The 17,481-nt window shown below is 45.8% G+C and overlaps 1 long non-coding RNA gene across 1 annotated transcript in view; it reads left to right on the top strand.

The window, feature by feature from the left end:
* LOC144328594 (uncharacterized) overlaps nucleotides 1-8,724 on the top strand; it is an 84,790-nt gene extending 76,066 nt beyond the window's left edge. Inside the window, exon 3 of the long non-coding RNA XR_013393820.1 lies at nucleotides 7,943-8,724. This is a non-coding gene — a long non-coding RNA (uncharacterized LOC144328594). The remainder of the gene's footprint in view (nucleotides 1-7,942) is intronic.
* The last annotated feature ends 8,757 nt before the right edge of the window (nucleotides 8,725-17,481 follow it).

The raw sequence follows: 17,481 nt of genomic DNA, 5'->3' as shown, positions 1-17,481 counted from the left end.
TAATGTCCTCACCTGGCAATATTAAGGCACAGAACATATGGTGGCTTTAAAGGATGAATGCATACAGATTCCCCAAAGAGCTTGGCTTAATAGGCATCAGCCGTAGGCCACAAGATCCCTGGTATTAGCACAGCGCACGTGCCCCCTAGCCCCCGATCCTCCTCTTGCCAAGTTGCTTCACTCCTGGGGTTTAACAGAAAGTATTCCTTTTCAGTAAGAGAGAGAGAGAGAGAGAGAGAGAGAGAATGAATGAATCTAGTATGAAAGGGAGAGGAGGTAGCCTGCCAAGTTTATGCAGGCCCCTGTTCTCTCTTCAACTTTCTTCATAAAGAAAGAGACACTTTTAGCTAGGGTTGCTAGTGCACCTGTTTTGATTCTGGAGTTCACAGTAGAGCATTTGCAACAAACCGTTAAATGTGTGAATGCTCACTTCTCTTTGTGTGGTGTGTGTTTGTGAGCTGTGTGCTGCCACTCGTTTCTTTTCCTGCCGCTGATGCTACACCATTATTATTTTTCTTTGCTAGAGTTTCTTCCTCCATCCTTGGGTGAGGCTTCAGGTCACAGATCACATAGTAAATGTGGCAGTGTTGCACAGCTATGTACAGGGACGCGGACTTATAAAAAATATTGGGGGGGGGGGCCCGGGAAAGCTCATGAATAATAAATAAGCTCATGAATATGCAAATAAAGTGGCGCCGCCTCCTCGTGAGCGAATAGGGGAGAGCGTGCTGCGCCTATTAATCAGCTCCAAAGGAAATTGGGTGGAGCTTTTGCTCGGGAGGGAGGGCAGGAGGCATGCAGCCCGCCCCTCCCTGTGCATTTTGGGCTGGGGGAGGGGCGGCGATGGCGCTCTGCTGGAGGGGCGCTGGAGATTATTGGGGGGGCAGAGCCCCCCCAAACGAATTTTTGAGGGGGCTCGGGCCCCCTCAAGCCCCATGGAGTCGGCGCCTATGGCTATGTACCACATTGGATTTGGTGTTGTCCAGAGCCAATTTAGAATGAAGGCAATGCTTCTGGACTGGCCACAAGGTCAGCCCTAGGCCAGTGGTTTTCAAAGGGTGTGGCGCTCCACACTGGTGTGGCAAGAGAGGATGGCAAGTGTAGCAGGAAGATTCAGGGAGAAGTAAAGAAGCATTTAAATAGTTCAGTATAGTATAGTATAGTATAGTATAGTATAGTATAGTATAGTATAGTATAGTATAGTATAGTATCCAGATTGCATGCACACCCACCTACACCCACCCAGAAACAGTATCCATGCCTTACGTCAGGCATCCCCAAACGCGGCCCTCCAGATGTTTTGGGACTACAACTCCCATCATCCCTAGCTAACAGGACCAGTGGTCAGGGATGATGGGAAATGTCACCCCAAAACATCTGGAGAGCCGAGTTTGGGGGTGCCTGCCTTACGTCAAGAGCATTGGCTGTTCTACAGTTTTCCACATGTTGTGAATAGGGATTTTCAGCTCTGATAAATATGAAAGATCAGAAAAGGAAAGGTTTCTTTGACTTGATGAGGAGATGAGAGTTTGTTTGTCCCAAATTAGACCCAATATAAATGTGATGACCCAGCAAAAGCAAATTGGCACCTTTCATGGAGTTTGTATGCATACTTAAGGTACATATGTAAGAGGCTCGTTTATCATTATAATTTGGGAATGGTTAATATCTTAATGGGGGACGCAGGTGGCGCTGTGGGTTAAAGTCTCAGCACCTAGGACTTGCCGATCGAAAGGTCGGCGGTTCGAATCCCTGCAGCGGGGTGCGCTCCTGTCGTTTGGTCCCAGCGCCTGCCAACCTAGCAGTTCGAAAGCACCTTCAGGTGCAAGTAGATAAATAGGGACCGCTTTCTAGCGGGAAGGTAAACGGTGTTCCGTGTGCTACCCTGGCTTGCCAGAGCAGCGATGTCACGCTGGCCACGTGACCCGGAAGTGTCTGCGGACAGCACTGGCTCCCGGCCTATAGAGTGAGATGAGCGCACAACCCTAGAGTCTGGCAAGACTGGCCCGTACGGGCAGGGGTACCTTTACCTTTTACCTTAATATCTTAATGTAGCCCTATTGTTTTATACTTTCCTGATGTCCCTTGATCATATTATAAGGTAGTTGTGCTCTATGTTATAAATCAAGCGCTGCTAGGAGTCGTTTCTCTCCCCCCCCCCCATGTAAATAATAATAAAACCACACCAATAAAATAATAAAACCACGCCAATAAAAAATTTGGTGTGACACGAGCAAATTTTCATTATGAAAGTGGGGCCCGGAGACAAAGTTTGAGAACCACTGTCCTAGGCAATCAGTGATCAGATAATGAATGTGATGGTTTCACTAAAGATGAATGAAGCCTGATCACTGTAATGTTTGCTGAACAGGTGAACCCTTTATTGTTCCTTTATCACTGAAAGAGGCAGGGGGAGGCCTTTCAGTACAGGACAAAATGTCCAGGAAAATCAATCCTTCTTTTAGCTGAGCTGTGTACCATTTAAGTGTGGCACTGGTGAGGGATGCAGCCATGAAAGTATGGTTATGTAACATGGTTCTACACATAGTAAATGCCATTTCCTATCCTCTTTACCCCTCTTCTCTCTCATGCGACACATGTGAATCTGTGTGATGCAGGCAGCTCCACCAAACCCATCTCCAAAGCACATGGGAAACAAAAAGAATCAGAGGGCTACATTGAACGCATAAGCGCTAGCATTGTTTATGAAGCAAGATTAAGGCCAAATCTAAAAATAAAAACCATCTAATCATCACCCCCAGGTTCTACCCCTTCTATTGTCGTAACACACCCCCCCCCCCTGCTTTTGGGCTAGGGAGATAAAAAGCCACTTTTAACTTCCTCTGTTTTGCATTTCTGGTTTTCAGCTCAGCAAGAAGGAAGTCTCAGCCAGGGGTTTGCCTCTGGTCTTCTGCTTCACATTTATTGTAATCGTTTTCCTTTCTACTCATTCCACCCACACATGCACACTAAAAAAGGCTGTGGTATCCCACAGCAAGGAGCCTTCAGACTCTTGACACCCGAGAGATAAGAGATGAACCATTTTCTGTTCCGTTATCATATCTTTGAACTTTTTACATGCTACACAAGCTTGATGGAAGACAGGGTGTGGTGGTTAGTGTGTACATGTGTGAATTTAAAAAAAAAGAAAGAAAAGGTGGTGAAGGGGTGAAGAAGAGAGATATATTTATGGATGTGCCTGCCATGTGGTTCTTCTGATTCACCAAGCCTGTGAAGGGAAAACAAACTGCTGCTGTAAGAAGAGCTGCTAAGCCTGCTATGAAGAATTTTATAACATGTCTTTCTTGGTCAGATTAGGTCAAATGAACAGTGTAGGAACATAGGAACCCCTCTGTACTACTGTGAAAACCATTTTAGACATGTCCAATTGTTGTGCGATTGCTGAAGTGCGGGTCCTTTAGGACCCAGAAGCAGAACAGGGCCAGGGAGCACTTATACACACTCTGCGAACACCCACAGGGACTAGGAACAGAACAGAAATGTTCACCGCCTGTATACATTTAAACAGTATCATACCACTTTAAACAGTCATGGCTTCCCCCAGAGAATCCTGGGAACTGTAGTTCATGAAAGGTGCTGATAGTTGTTTGGAGGGCTCTGTTCTCCTCACAAAGCTACAATTCCCAGAGTTTCTGGGGAACAGGGGTTAGAACACTGTGAGAATTGTGGTTCTGAGAGGGAACTAAGGGTCTCCTAACAGCTTTCAGCAACTTCTACAATTTACAGTTCGGACTACAAGAAATTAGATCATAGTAGGTTTGATTATTTGTTCATCAAGCTTAGTATTGTCTAGTCTCTCCTAGGTTCTGTAATGGACAAATGTTCATTTTTACCATTTACCATCTTAAACTGGAGGTGCTGGTCTGAACCTGGGAATTTTGTATGTGTGCATTCTGAAGCATATGGGGAGCCATGGTCCCTCCCCGCTGGCAAGAATTAGAAACCTGTGCTGCTCCAAATCATTGCCCCCATCATTGGGGAAAGGTCATAAGCTCAGGGGCAGAGCACCTGCTTCACATTCAGAAGCTCCCATGTTCTGCCAGCCAGTGTGAGAGGTACCACTGGTCTGATTTCGTTTAAGTCAGTATCCTATTTTCTCCCATGTTATAATCTAGCTCCAGGCTATTGGCTTCCCTATCCGAAACCCTGGAGAGCCTCGGTCAGCTGGATAGACCCACACCTTATTATGTCCCTGTGCTTGAAGCAGCTTGGACATGCTTTTTTTTTGAGCAGCGCCTCTCTTTCTCCTCCTCTGATCCTTTTCGTACGAAGGGAAGGAGCCAGAGCAGCTCTCCTCCCCGCATTTCCCTCCCCTCCCTTCCCGGCTGTGAGTGCGCCGGGCCAGTAAACAACGCCGGCTCCTGCCTCCTCGCTTCGCCTCCCTCGCTCTCGGCGGCGGCGGCTGCTGCTGCTGATTCCGGGAAGCCTGGATTCCTCCCCGTCCCCTCCCCAGAGCGCCGCCGGTCAGATGAAAGGCGAGCGGCATCGATCTGCCAGCGGGGGAGTCTCGCTGCGCTGCGCCGTCTGCAGCTGTCGGAGGAGGAGAAGGAGACGGAGGAGAGGCAGCGGCGGCGGCGGCGGCGGCTCCACGTGGGAGGCCCGCGACTGCCGGCTGCGAGGGGCAGCCAGGCCGGAGCGGAGCCAGGCTGCCAAGAGGAGACCTGACCCCGGCGCGAAAAGGCGCAGCGTCGTCGCCCCCTTCGCCATCGAGGCCTCTTAGGAAGAAGAACGCAGCATTCATCCATCTTTCCATCCATGCGCCGCGCTGCCGCCCCTCTCCTTCCTCGTTGCGCTCCCGCTCCCAAACTCAGCTATTTGATGATGGTGCTAAGGGGTGGGGGCAGTCTTTGTTTTGTAAAAACGAAATTAAGCTTGGGGTGGGGTGACTGGCTTGGTAAGCCTGGGGGTCCACACACAGGAGCAGAGTGCATAAGGAGCAAAGAGACTTGTGGCACCTGAAAGGTGACCAGATTTACTGTAGCAGAAGCCTTTATTGACTACCTTACTCTTGTTTCTTCTTGTTCTTTGTCCTGAAAGAAAGCCAGAATTATGGTGACAAAAGTCTTTATGGATTTCTTATCCTTCATAATAATAGTAGTAACCAGTGCTTTCTTTTCTTGAAAAACAGGTGCCGGTACTCACCATGTAGTTGTTACACTTTTTAACAACAAGAACAAAGAGGTGCTGATACAGAATACCCTTGAATACCCCCTTGCGGGGGGGGGGGGGAGCACTGGTAGTAACTTTTGTTTTTATCTTGCCCTTCCTCCACAAGATGCTTCTGAAAGAAGCTTACATGGTCCCACCCACCTGTTATATCTCCGCAATAACCCTGTGAGGTAGGTTAGGCTAAAACAGGGTTTCCCAAACTTGGACTACAATTCTGTTTTAGGATTATGAATTCCCACCATCCCTGACCGCTGATCCTGCTACCTAGTGGTTATGGCCGTTGTAGTCCAAGAACAGCTGGAGACCCAAGTTTGAGAAACGCTGGGCTAAAAGATTGTGACTGGCCCAATTTGAACCTCTGTATAGCAGGTCCACAAAAGCTTCTGCCACATCCCTGGGATTGTGCCTGACTGAACACATTGCATTTGGTATGCAAACAGTCCAAGGTGGAGATTCTGACAACTGAGGGTAAAAGGAAGGGAGGAGATTACTTGGAGCAACGCCATTATTCCAGAGATGATGTTCTACATCTCTCTCTGTGAATATTGAATAAATACCTCAGTAAGAGATCCTTGAGGGACGTGGGTGGCGCTGTGGGTTAAACCACAGAGCCTAGGGCTTGCCGATCAGAAGATCAGTGGCTCGAATCCCCGTGACGGGGTGAGCTCCTGTTGCTCGGTCCCTGCTCCTGCCAACCTAGCAGTTCAAAAGCACGTCAAACACATTGAACACATTGCATTTGGTATGCAAACAGTCCAAGGTTCAATCCCTGGCATCTCCAGGCAGGGTTAGGAAAGTCCCCTCTCTGGAATCTTAGAGAGCTAGAAAAACCAGTGGTCTGACTTCTATGTTTCTGTGGTCAGTATCTCAGTGGTAGTGCATCTCCAAGTAGGACTGTGGGAGACTTCCTGTCTGAAACCCTAGAGGGCCACTGCCAGTCAGTGCAAACAACACTGAGTTAGATGGACCAATGGTATGACTCTGTAAGGCAGCTTTCTATGTTCCTATGGGTAAGTCCTTATCTCTGCCTGATCTCCTGGGGAGCCATTGCCAGGAAGAGCAGATGGTACTGGGTCAGTTGGCAGGTTGGATAGCTCAATTGGTAATGCATGAGCTCCATGTTGGACAAAAGATTCTTGCATTGCAGAGGGTTGGAATAGATGACCCTTGTGATCCCTTCCAGCTTTGCAGTTCTATGAAATACCAATCCTGGTATAAAACAGGTTCCTTTTTCAAACATCAGAGGATGTGCTGATCACAAATTTCAGGGGGTGTGGCTGACAGTAAGCCCTGCATGGAATAAAAACCTTTTAAAATAAAATAAAAATAAGAGCAATTGTATAAAATATTTTTGTGGGTTTATTGGTGATTTCACCCCAACCACCTTTGATGATGTTAGATTTCCTTTGATGGCTCTGAAGGTGATAATGCTGCTTGCTAGGGACTCCCAAAAGCTAATATCCTTTGATCATTCGTAGCCGATTTTTCGGATGTGCTGGAGATCACAGCTTCTAATTAAATCAATGACCATCGCTGCAGGCCCATGGAGTTTTCACTGTCTCATCTAGTCAGCAGAGAAGGAAATGGGTCTTTTACCACCACTGCGCAAGCTAACAACAGGCTTCTATGCTCACCAGGGCTGGGAAGTCTGAAGCCCCCCCCATTGTTAGACTCCTAACTCCCACCAGTCCCAGCCTACAGGCCCAATGGTCAGAGATGATGGGAGTTGTGGTCCAGTGAGAGCGTCCCCATCTCTAGACCAAAGGCTCTTCCGAGCTAGGAGCATCATCCAGAAACGAGGTTACCTGATGTCACACAGAGGTGTGATTGACTGCTCTTTCTTTTATTAAGACTTGTGGGTTATTAAAGGAATTTTTTGTGTGGTGCCTAAAACTAGATAAAGATGGCACCAGGCGAGTCTCCCTGGGAAGAGCATTTCATAAGCAGAGTGCCACCACTAAAAAGGCCTGTTCTCATGATGTCACACTTTACCTCTTGGGCTTCCAATACATGAGGTACAAGGGCAGCTGACTTAGCCTGCCTCATGGGCTGGCCGTCCTTGATACTGAGTCAGACCATCAGGCCATCTAGCTCAATGTCTACACTGACTGGCAGCAGGTCTGCAGTGTTTCAGGCAGAGAAACTTTCCTAGCCCTGCCTGGATTTGTCCGAGATTAAACCTGGGACGTTCTGGATGCAAGGCAGATGCTCTGCACCTGAGCTACAGCCCTCCTTTTAAGACACAGGAACGTAGGAAATAGTTTTATATTGAGTCACACAATTGGTCCATCTAGTTCAGTATTGTCTGCACTGTCTGGCAGCTGCTCTCCAGGGTTTCAGGCCATGAATCTTCCCCAGTCTTATCTGGAGATGCCAGAGATTGAACCAGGGACATTTTGTAGGCAAAGCAGGTTCTCTACCATTGAGCTATGGACCTTCCCAAAAGTTCTCTGGGCAATTTACAAGTTTACAGACTAAAATAATAAAATACAAAAAAAACCCAACAACAACAACACCCGTAAAAATAAAATAGAATAAAACTAGCAGCACAAGGTGTTCTTTCTTTGGGTGAGTGCTCCAGAAATATGGAGCCACTTCTGAAAAGCTATAGCAAGGGATGCCTTGTTCTGTTCAATGTGAACAATGTTGAATAAATAATATTAATGCTAATGTTTATCTATACCCATTTTGTTTGCATACTCTGTATATCCTGGGCTTGATATTTTTGGAATTGTTCTTTTTCTTTTTGCAGTGATGGCATTCCATCAGTGAGTGATTGGTGTTACAGGAAGAAAGGTAATTAAAACGAGATCTTTGATCCTCTATTTTTTGTGCATTTTTTTACAGCTCTTCAACATAAACACATTTATTTATCGGTTCTGAAAATTTGCTGCTCATGTTTAAGCAACAAAGAACAACCGCAGCAGTCTGCCAGCTGCCATCCTGAACCCACTTACTCAGAAGCAAGCCGCAATGAGTCCAGTTGGGCTGACTCCTTAGTAAGGCTGCATACACACCAACCCATTTGTAGCACAAACATGTACTTTTCCTCAATCCAGAATCATGCATCCTCAGCTACTACAAGTGCCATATAATACCCATTGAGCATTTGTGAGAACGCAATCATTTAGTGTGGCAGTATCTACCCTTTGGAACTCCCTGCCTATTGATATCAAGCAGACACACACACTCTATTATTTTTGGTGCCTGTGAAAAACATTATTGTTTAAACACGCCTGCCCAGATACTTCAGAAGCTGAAGTCATTTAAATCTGATTTAACTTTTGCATGTTTTAAAATATGGGTGTCATTTTCCCTTTGATTTCCTTGTTGTTGTTTTTAGTAAACCACTTTGAGGTGTGTGTGTGTGTGTGTTTCAATCAAGCCGTGCATAATTTTTATGAAATAATTAAATATAACATGCTGCTTCCAGTTTAGATGAGTTCTAGATCCTCTTGCCCACAGGGGTGGGTCTGGTTACTTGGTAGGTTAGCCAAGAAGAAGGAAGTGGTGATAGCGATATGGCTTTGACCCACCCACAATGTCATTGGGCAGGTGTAGTTACACCCCCTGCCAAATAATAATAATAATAATAATAATAATAATAATAATAATAATACCACAACTACCTACATCTGTTTCCAAATGGATACACTTCAGAGTAATGTGGGATCAGTCTGCAATGAGCTTTTATTTTAGGAATGAAACCAGTGTCTCAAAAAGCGCTTTTCAGGGGCAAAATATATGCAATAGATCTAGGTGGTGTGTAGCCTATGCAGGAAAAAAAAAAGCAGCCTTCGTTGATTCCGGAATCTATTGTGTGTACGCAGCCTAGGTATTTGATTGTGTTATGATTGTCATTGGATGAGAACATTTTAAAAGAAATGGAAGTCTCATTTTATTTCTGACTGAAGCAACTTTGGTGGCTGATTCTCCATCCCAGCCCTTGCCAGCTTGGTGGCCTCCGGGTGTTTTGGATTGCAACTTCCATCAGCCGCAGTCACCGTTTGGCTTCTCTAGCCAAAATTAACAACGCTCCTCCGAGTTAACTAAGTGAGAGGTGAAAACGTAGGCGAGCTAAACGGCATAACAAAGCACTTACTAATTTCAGGATGGAAATTGCTCTGAGCAGGGAGGCCGGAGGGTGGGAGCCGAAACCAGCATTTGTACCTGTTCCTTTTCATGCAGGAGTCCTCCTTCTCAACTCTCTCACTTCCTATAATATGCTTCATTTTATCGGAAGGCCTGCCTGACTTTTTTTGTCCTTTTCCCGGGCCACCATAATTTCTTACCCTGCAGCCAGCTTGCGGGAGGATACTTGGGAAGGCTCCTGAATTAAATCTGCATTTGTCCTCTGTGGCCGGGATCCAAGAGCGCCGTATGCACAGAGCCTGGCCTTCCTTTGAAGTCTCCCCTGCAGCCGCTAGCTGTTTTTTAAGTTTTAACTTTAAAAATTTAAACTGAAAAGTGGGCTGTCCCTTCAGCATGTGGTGGAAACTTCAAAGGAGCCCCTAGCTGGGATATTTTCCTCTGTTGTTTTCGTTTGCAAGTCTTGGGAACGACCTAAAAAAAAAGGAAGAAAAAGGGCAGCACATGCACACCCTGGTTCATTCCCATACTAACTGCAGCAGTGATGTCTTTTTCACTTGTCTGTCTGAGCAGCCCCTTTATGGGGATTAAGTTCCTGCTGTTAGGTGCTGTCGCATAGCACCTTGCCCTGGTTCTCCCAATTATTTGAGTGCGGTTCTGGTAAAAAAAACCACAACACTGTGAATTTCAAAACCATGTGCTGCATCACTTTTGGATTTGGATCGGGCAACCACATCTATTGTTGGGATGCAACAGAGTTACCTGTCCTCAGAGGAGGCTGCCCGTTGCTTCTTTGGATGAGTCTCAGATCTCACCTTTCCAAATCAAATTGTATACTCAGGATGGGGACTCACTCAGGAGCTCCAGGCTGATAGGCTCTTCTGAAGGTGGGTTGTTCTTACTCTTTCACCTCCAACTTTGACATCCAACCTAAACTTATTTTGTTTAAGGACATGCCAGTGGTCAGAAGTTTGGAGAAACAGTTTTAAAGAACAGCTTTTAGATGCTGGCAGAAACAAATAAGGTATATAACTGCCTCTGTTCCTCAGATGAGAGGTGGGAGAGGATTATTTCATAGTCTGGTGGGTGTGGGGCATGAGCCCATTAGTGCTTCCGAAATGGGAAGAGCATCTTACTTGAGAGTCCTTGGTGGTGATCCTTTGCATGTCAGTTGTAATATTGTTGAGTGTGAGTGGGTTTGTTTTTGAGTGGTTAGTAAATAGAAAAAAAATTGCTTGAGGTAGCAAATGTATGCAGTGGTGTGAAATGAGTGGCAAGCAAGACTGTTTATAATGTGTGCTACCGCTCTCTGATTGTATTTACATGTGTATTGATTATGGATATGGATATTGTTTGTGCATTCTGTTATGTAAATAATTTTACATGGTTTTTATTGTAACATAGATAGACAGACGGACACTTGCATACTGCTTTGAGATCTTCTGATAGAAAACAGGCTATAATTTATTGCATTTACACCTCTTCTTTCCTCCAAGGAGCTCAAGGAGACGCACACGATTTCCCCCTCTTTCCATTTTGTCCTCACATCAAGCCTGTGAGGGAAGTTTGGCAGAGAGACAGTACCTCGCCCAAGGTTACACCCATTGGCCTTCATGGCCTTGTGGTGATTTGAACCCTTGTTTCGCACATCCTAGTCTGACACTACGTCACACTGGAAATAATAAATGAATTATATTGGAGGGTGTTTGACTCTGGCCTGCTCCTCCTTCCCAATGTGAGAAACAAAAACAAATTCTGTTTGCTTCCCCTGCTTTGTTTGCACACCAGGCCCAAGAGCCAGCGAGGCGGAGTGAGAGGCTGGCCTGGGTTGTCTTTCCTCCTCACCTTTTGGCATGCCCTGAATGCACTCTGCCCATATCACAGATGCCCCCAGACATCTGAGGCTGGCTCTGGAGGCCTCTCTCCCTCACGCCCCTGTGCAAGGTCTGAGCACCTCACTGGCCCCCAGAGAGCAGACCCTAGCAGATAACCTTGCACCTGAAGATCGCAAAACCAGCCATCCGTCTGCTTGAGTGTGATGCTCCCTGATGGCTGATGCAGGCAGGCTGCATTTTTACACCCTCCTCCTCCCTTCTCCCCAACTCGATGAAGTGCAGACTTTGGGTGTTTTGCTGCCAAAAAGGGGGGGGGGGGGCGAGAGAAGGGAAAGGAATGAAATATTTACAACTCTTCTCTCCCTCGCTTGTTGCCCTGAAGCATTTTGGAAGGGGAAAGAAAGAGCAACATGGAAATGGCTCCTGTGGTATAAATATGCTGGTTTGTTTACTCCGCCAGCCACGGCTGCCGCCGCTGCAGCCATGACTCAACCTTGGTTTGTTTTGGATTTTTTGCATGTCAGTTTGCCAAGAGATGTGCACAGTTGATTGATTTCCTCATGGGAAGCTATATGCAGGTTGATGGAGGGGGTGTGATCACCTTTGTGAGGGAAGCAGGTCCAATTGTGTGCCAGTGGCAGTTGTGCAGTTAAAGGCAGATACAACGATGTGTGTATGTAGGAATGAGAGACATATGGGACTATGTTTTCTGTGGACAGGACCATACAGCTGTTTTCTCCATTACCTGTTTATGCATCTTGTCTGGCTGCACCTGCCCATCCCCCACCCCCGCCGTGATGGTTAGGGATATAAGGAAGCATCATTTTCCATCTTACCCTCTAGTCATGACATTCAGCACCGTTTCTGTTCTACTGCAGTTTGTCTTCCACCAAAAAACCCCCACATTATTTGTCTCTGTGTCTGCCGTGGCAGAATTTTACATTATTACATAAATTGTGTTGTTAAGTTGCTTCACCCCATTCATAACCATACAAAGAAAACATAATGCCAAAGGGAGGAAAACGTAATCAATTACATATCCTTTGAGGAATGAAAGCAACAACAGTAGCAAATGCTGATCGCATTCACCAGATTTGTTTCCGTTTTGGATGTGGGACGAATGAGCGAATATTGGTGATTTCCACTCCTGTTTCTCTCTTTGTCAGAATTCTCCAACACCTCTGGTAATGGTGAAAGATTTTTGGGTGGGTCAGTGTAATATCTGTGAAGGTTCCATTCACACATGCAAGTTACAGTTCGTTGTTGCAATTGTCAAGTGGAAAACATGTATGTGTGAAATTGCCCAGTGGTCTTGAAGTTGATATTTGGAGATTTTATTTCATTTTATTTTTTAAAAGCAAGGTTTCTCACCAAACCTGGTAGAGAGTGACTTTCTGGTTTCTATTGCTTCCTGTGGCTCAGTGACTTCCTTGCATGGTGGGACCCTTCTAGACATCCATTTTATGGTGCACTCATTATGATTTATGCTAAAGATGGTATTATTATTTATTAAATTTATATACCACCCTTCATCAAGAGACCACAGAATGGTTTACATGCAATCCTGCTTTCAGTAATGTTTCATGCCTGCAAAAGTTTTGGGGCATCCATACTGGTTTGTTTCTAATCAGTGCACGTCCTGTAACTTCCTGCTGAAATTTTGGTAACTTTTCATACCGCAAACATCCCGAGGGAGAGAGGGCTGTCCCACTTTTGTTCTATGATAGTGCAAGAGTGCCCTTCCAGATGACAATAACGTGATAACATTTGGAAAGCATTGTAGAATGACTAAGAAAGTTGAACGATCTGTGGATTGTCCAGTAATAATCCATCACTAATGCACCATTATTGCACGCACCAATGACATGTTGCAGAATACATCCCCAACATCCCAAAACAAACTGAAGAAGTGTGCATGCACACGAAAGCTCATACCAAGAACTAACTTAGTTGGTCTTTAAGGTGCTACTGGAAGGAATTTTTTTTGTTTTGACTATGGCAGACCAACACGGCTACCTATCTGTAACTGGAGGGGACCTTGAAGGCTTTGCTAATAGGTCAAGGTTGGGAAATAGATGCACTGTAGTTCTGGAGTACTGCATGCTTCTTCCATAGGAGGTCCAGCAAATGGTTCTCATTTGTGCAGTGGAACTACAGTTCCCATGATTATTTGGGTGAAGCTTGACTATTTTAGTGGTCTGATACTGCTTTAAGTGTATAGTGCAGATGCAAGTCCTATTCAGAGTAAACCCACTGAAACTAATGGACCTAAAATGGTCATGTTAATTCATTTCAATGGGTCTACGCTGGGTAGAAGTAGCACTGGATACAGCCCAGATAGACCCCACTTCCTCGTCCCTGCACTGCTGTGTTTTGTTCTGAACAAAGGCTGGAGATACATTAATTAAAACTGCTAAAGACAATGATTACAGAAGGAGGAGGGACAGATTTGAGGAAATAAGGAATTCCAAACCAGCAACTCCAAAGCTCATGGAAGTACAATATTTATGTCCTGAGCTGTGAGCTTAGCCAAGTTTTCTCCCAAGGAGCATTGGTAACTGAATCTGGGCTGCGTGGGACCCGGAGACACATTGTTCTGATTGAATAATTAATGCAGAGTTAATTGAGGCTTTTACGAGTGGAGGGGCGGTTGGCAGAACTCAGCCTGCATGGATGTGCAGCATCCCAGGGGAAGCTTGCTTTTCAGTTCTCCAGAGAAATCCTCTGCAGCTTTCCACTCCCCTTTCTGATTACTATTAGTATTATTTCAGATTTCTGTCCCATCTTTCCTCTCAAAGGACCCCAGGTCAGCAAAACAACAAAGTGGCAAAACAATAACATAAGGACAGGAAGACGAGCCTGCTGAATCAGGGCATAACCCATCTTGTCCAGCATCCACCAACAGATGCCTCTGGGAAACCATCAAGTAGGATCTGAGTACAAGAGCCCTCTCCCCTTCTGTGGTTTCCAGCAAGTGGTATTCAGAAGCATTACTGCCTGAGTGTGGAGGCAGAGCATAACCATCATGCCTAGTAGCTATCAATAGCATTATCCCCTATGAATTTGTCCAGTCCTTTTTTAAAGCCATCCACATAGGTGACCATCATTGCTTCCTGTGGCAGTGAGTTCCATAGTCTGTTGTTGTTTAGTCGTTTAGTCGTGTCCGTCTCTTCGTGACCCCATGGACCAGAGCACGCCAGGCACCTCTGTCCTCCACTACCTCCCGCAGTTTGGTCAAACTCATGCTGGTAACCTCGAAAACACTATCCAACCATCTCGTCCTCTGTCACCCCCTTCTGCTTGTGCCCTCCATCTTTCCCAGAATCAGTGTCTTCTCCAGGGAGTCTTCTCTTCTCATGAGGTGGCCAAAGTACTGGAGCCTCAGCTTCACGATCTGTCCTTCCAGTGAGCACTGATTTCCTGAAGAATGGATAGGTTTGATCTTCTTGCAGTCCATGGGACTCTCAAGAGTCTCCTCCAGCACCAGAATTCAAAAGAATCAATTCTTCGGCGATCAGCCTTCTTTATGGTCCAGCTCTCACTTCCATACATCACTACTGGGAAAACCATGGCTTTAACTATACAGGCCTTTGTTGGCAAGTTCCATAGTTTAACTGTGCACTATTTGAAGAAGTACTTCCTTTTATCTGCCCTGAATCTTCCAACATTCAGTTTCATTGGATGCATATGAGTTCTAGTGTTTTGAGAGAGGGAGAAAATATTTTCTTTATCCACTTTCTCCATGACTTTTCTCTATAGACTCAAAAGTCCTAAATGCTGTAAACTTTCTTCATAGCGGAACAATACAGTAAAAAATAAAATAAAGCCATATTTAAAACTCTTAAAAACAGTTTAGAACATTTAAAAACCTAGGGTTGTATCCAATGCCAGCCCTACCCATTGAAACTCATAAGCACGGCTAACTAGGTTCATTAATTTTAGTGGGTCTACTCTATAAGTAGAACTTGGTTGGATACAAATGTCGAAAACCCATAAAAAATCTCAAAACATTTTGAAATAGTCACATAACATTACGCTGACAGCTTATAATTTCAGAGTTGCTGCGAATAGCACATTTTAGTTGTCGCATGCCTAGGTGAAAAGGGATGTTATTACAGTATTTTTCCGTGTATAAGACACCCCTGTGTATAAGGCGCCCCCTATTTTGGGGGACTCCAATTTTAAAAAATGGGGGGAGATGTATCCGTGTATAAGATGCCCCCAAAATTTTGACATTATTTTAAAGGGGGAAAACCTAGTCTTATACACGGAAAAATACGGTAAATTCCTCTGATTATTATAAGGGAGACAGCCATACCTTGTTTGGAAGGCAAGGAGCCACCAGTAAGAAGGCCCTGTCATGGTTCAGCTCCAAGGGGGTATTACTACTAACAAGCAGCAGTAAAGCTAATGCTATTAAGGCTGCGTTGACATAAGTATAGTGTCTTGATCAAGGGAAGTCATAGCCCATCTGCCTTGGTCAAATATCTAAAGGGCTGTCACATGGAAGGATGGAGCAAACTTGTTTTCTCCTGCTCTGGAGGCTAGGATCTGAACCAATGGCATCAAGTTACAAGAAAGGATATTCCGACTAAACATCAAGAAATGCTTTCTGACAGTAGGAGCCTGTTTGACAATGGAACGGTCTCCCACAAGAGGTGGTAGACTCTCCTGCCCTGGATGTTTTTAAGCAGAGGTTGAATGGCCATTTGTCATGTACTATCTTTTAAAGATTATTGCCCTCAGTATCCCTTCCAACTCTACAATTCTATGATTCTCTTATCCCATGGGCTGTAACTAGTCAGCGCTCCAGAGACCTCCAATGAATCTGAACTAATTTGTGGCACAATGTTTGGCAATGGATCTGAGTGATTTTGCTGTTAAGAGTTGAGCATAGACGTGCTGGGAGGGTATTTTGCCAGGGAGCAGATATCTATATCCTGCCTTCCCACATCCAGCTTTTCCTTCATTCTTGGTTGTTGTTTGCAATACATTTTCCACATTTACTAGGTCAGTGGTGGGCAGGGTCAAAGGCAAAAGTGGCCAAGGAGATTCATGTACATAAATATTACCTTTGTTCAGGAGACTAGTTTCTGCACAGACACAGATGTGCTTTTGTGTGTGTGTGTGTGTGTGTGTGTGTGTGTGTAAGCTAGCCAAGGTAAAATACACATTAATTGCCCTGCCCAGTTTTGTATCTGGCCTCGCCCACCACCAGCATGTGGCCCCTGGAAGGTTTCCCAGAAGCAAATGTGGCCCTTGGGCTCATAAAGCCCCCCCACCCAGCACTAGAACCTTAAAGTGTCTCCCTTTCTGCTTCCCCTAACAAATCCACGGTATGGCATCCACATATAAACCCCTTCCTGGAGATGATTCCCTCCCTGCTTCCCAAATCCTTGTCACTTGAGGGGGGGGGTCCTTCTGTTGCCTCTCTTCTTTTCCTTGCATCATTAATGTCTTAGTGGTCATGTTGATTAATCATCGACTGCTGCTTGGGGGGAAAATAAAAATAGTCAAGCTTGATAAACAGAGCAGAGACATTGGGGGGGGGGGGAGTTGAGCTGTGCTTGCACATATGGTGGAGGGGGGCCATCCTTCCTTCCCTCCACCACAAATTTATCCTGGAGCGCATGATTAGGGAGGTCACTTCATTGCTGGTGCTTCAGAGAGCCACTCAAGGAGTGTTGACCCCCACAATCAGGGCTGGCCTCTCTCTTCCCTCCCCCGCCACCCCCACCCCACTTTCCCCGCTGTTGCTGCTGCCACCACCACCACTTTCAGTTTCCTAATTAAGGGCTTTTGTGCATGGTGGCCTCTTTTTCTCCCCCCCCCCCCGGGCTTTCAGCTGCCAGTCATTTTCCGCTGTGAAGCATCACCGGGTTCGCTGGGTGGGGGCAGCTAATGTATTCATTTAGACAGGAGGCTCCAGGTTTTTTTTGTTTTTTAGCATCTCTGGATGTAATGGGGATTATGGAGGAGAGGGGGGCCCTTTCCCCTAGCTTTCTTTTCAGGACCCTCTTGGCTGACAAGCAGACCTTCCTCCCCCCGCCCAACCCCCAATTGTTTTCCCTGGCCTTTCAGGAAAGTGGGGAGGAATATTTTTCCAGCAAGGACTTTCCTGGCTGGATCTTAGCCAAGGTCTGGTTGATGGTCCTGTGTTTTGGCCTGAATAGCAGGCAACAGATGCCTCTGAAAGGGGCCAGCAGGACCTCTGACCAACCAAACAGAATGCAGCCCACCACCGCTGGGACTCAGTAAACCTCCCCGATTTTGCAGTCTTAACCACACAGGCAACAGAACCAGCAGGAGGGTTGTCAGACACAATGCAGCTACAATTCATAGGTTGGTGGGCTGCGTTCAGCAAGTA

The sequence above is a fragment of the Podarcis muralis genome, chromosome 7 (genome assembly GCF_964188315.1).
Source record: "Podarcis muralis chromosome 7, rPodMur119.hap1.1, whole genome shotgun sequence".
NCBI lineage: Eukaryota > Metazoa > Chordata > Lepidosauria > Squamata > Lacertidae > Podarcis > Podarcis muralis.
The sequence above is the reverse complement of the archived record's forward strand: the minus strand, read 5'-3'. Positions and strand labels throughout refer to the sequence as shown.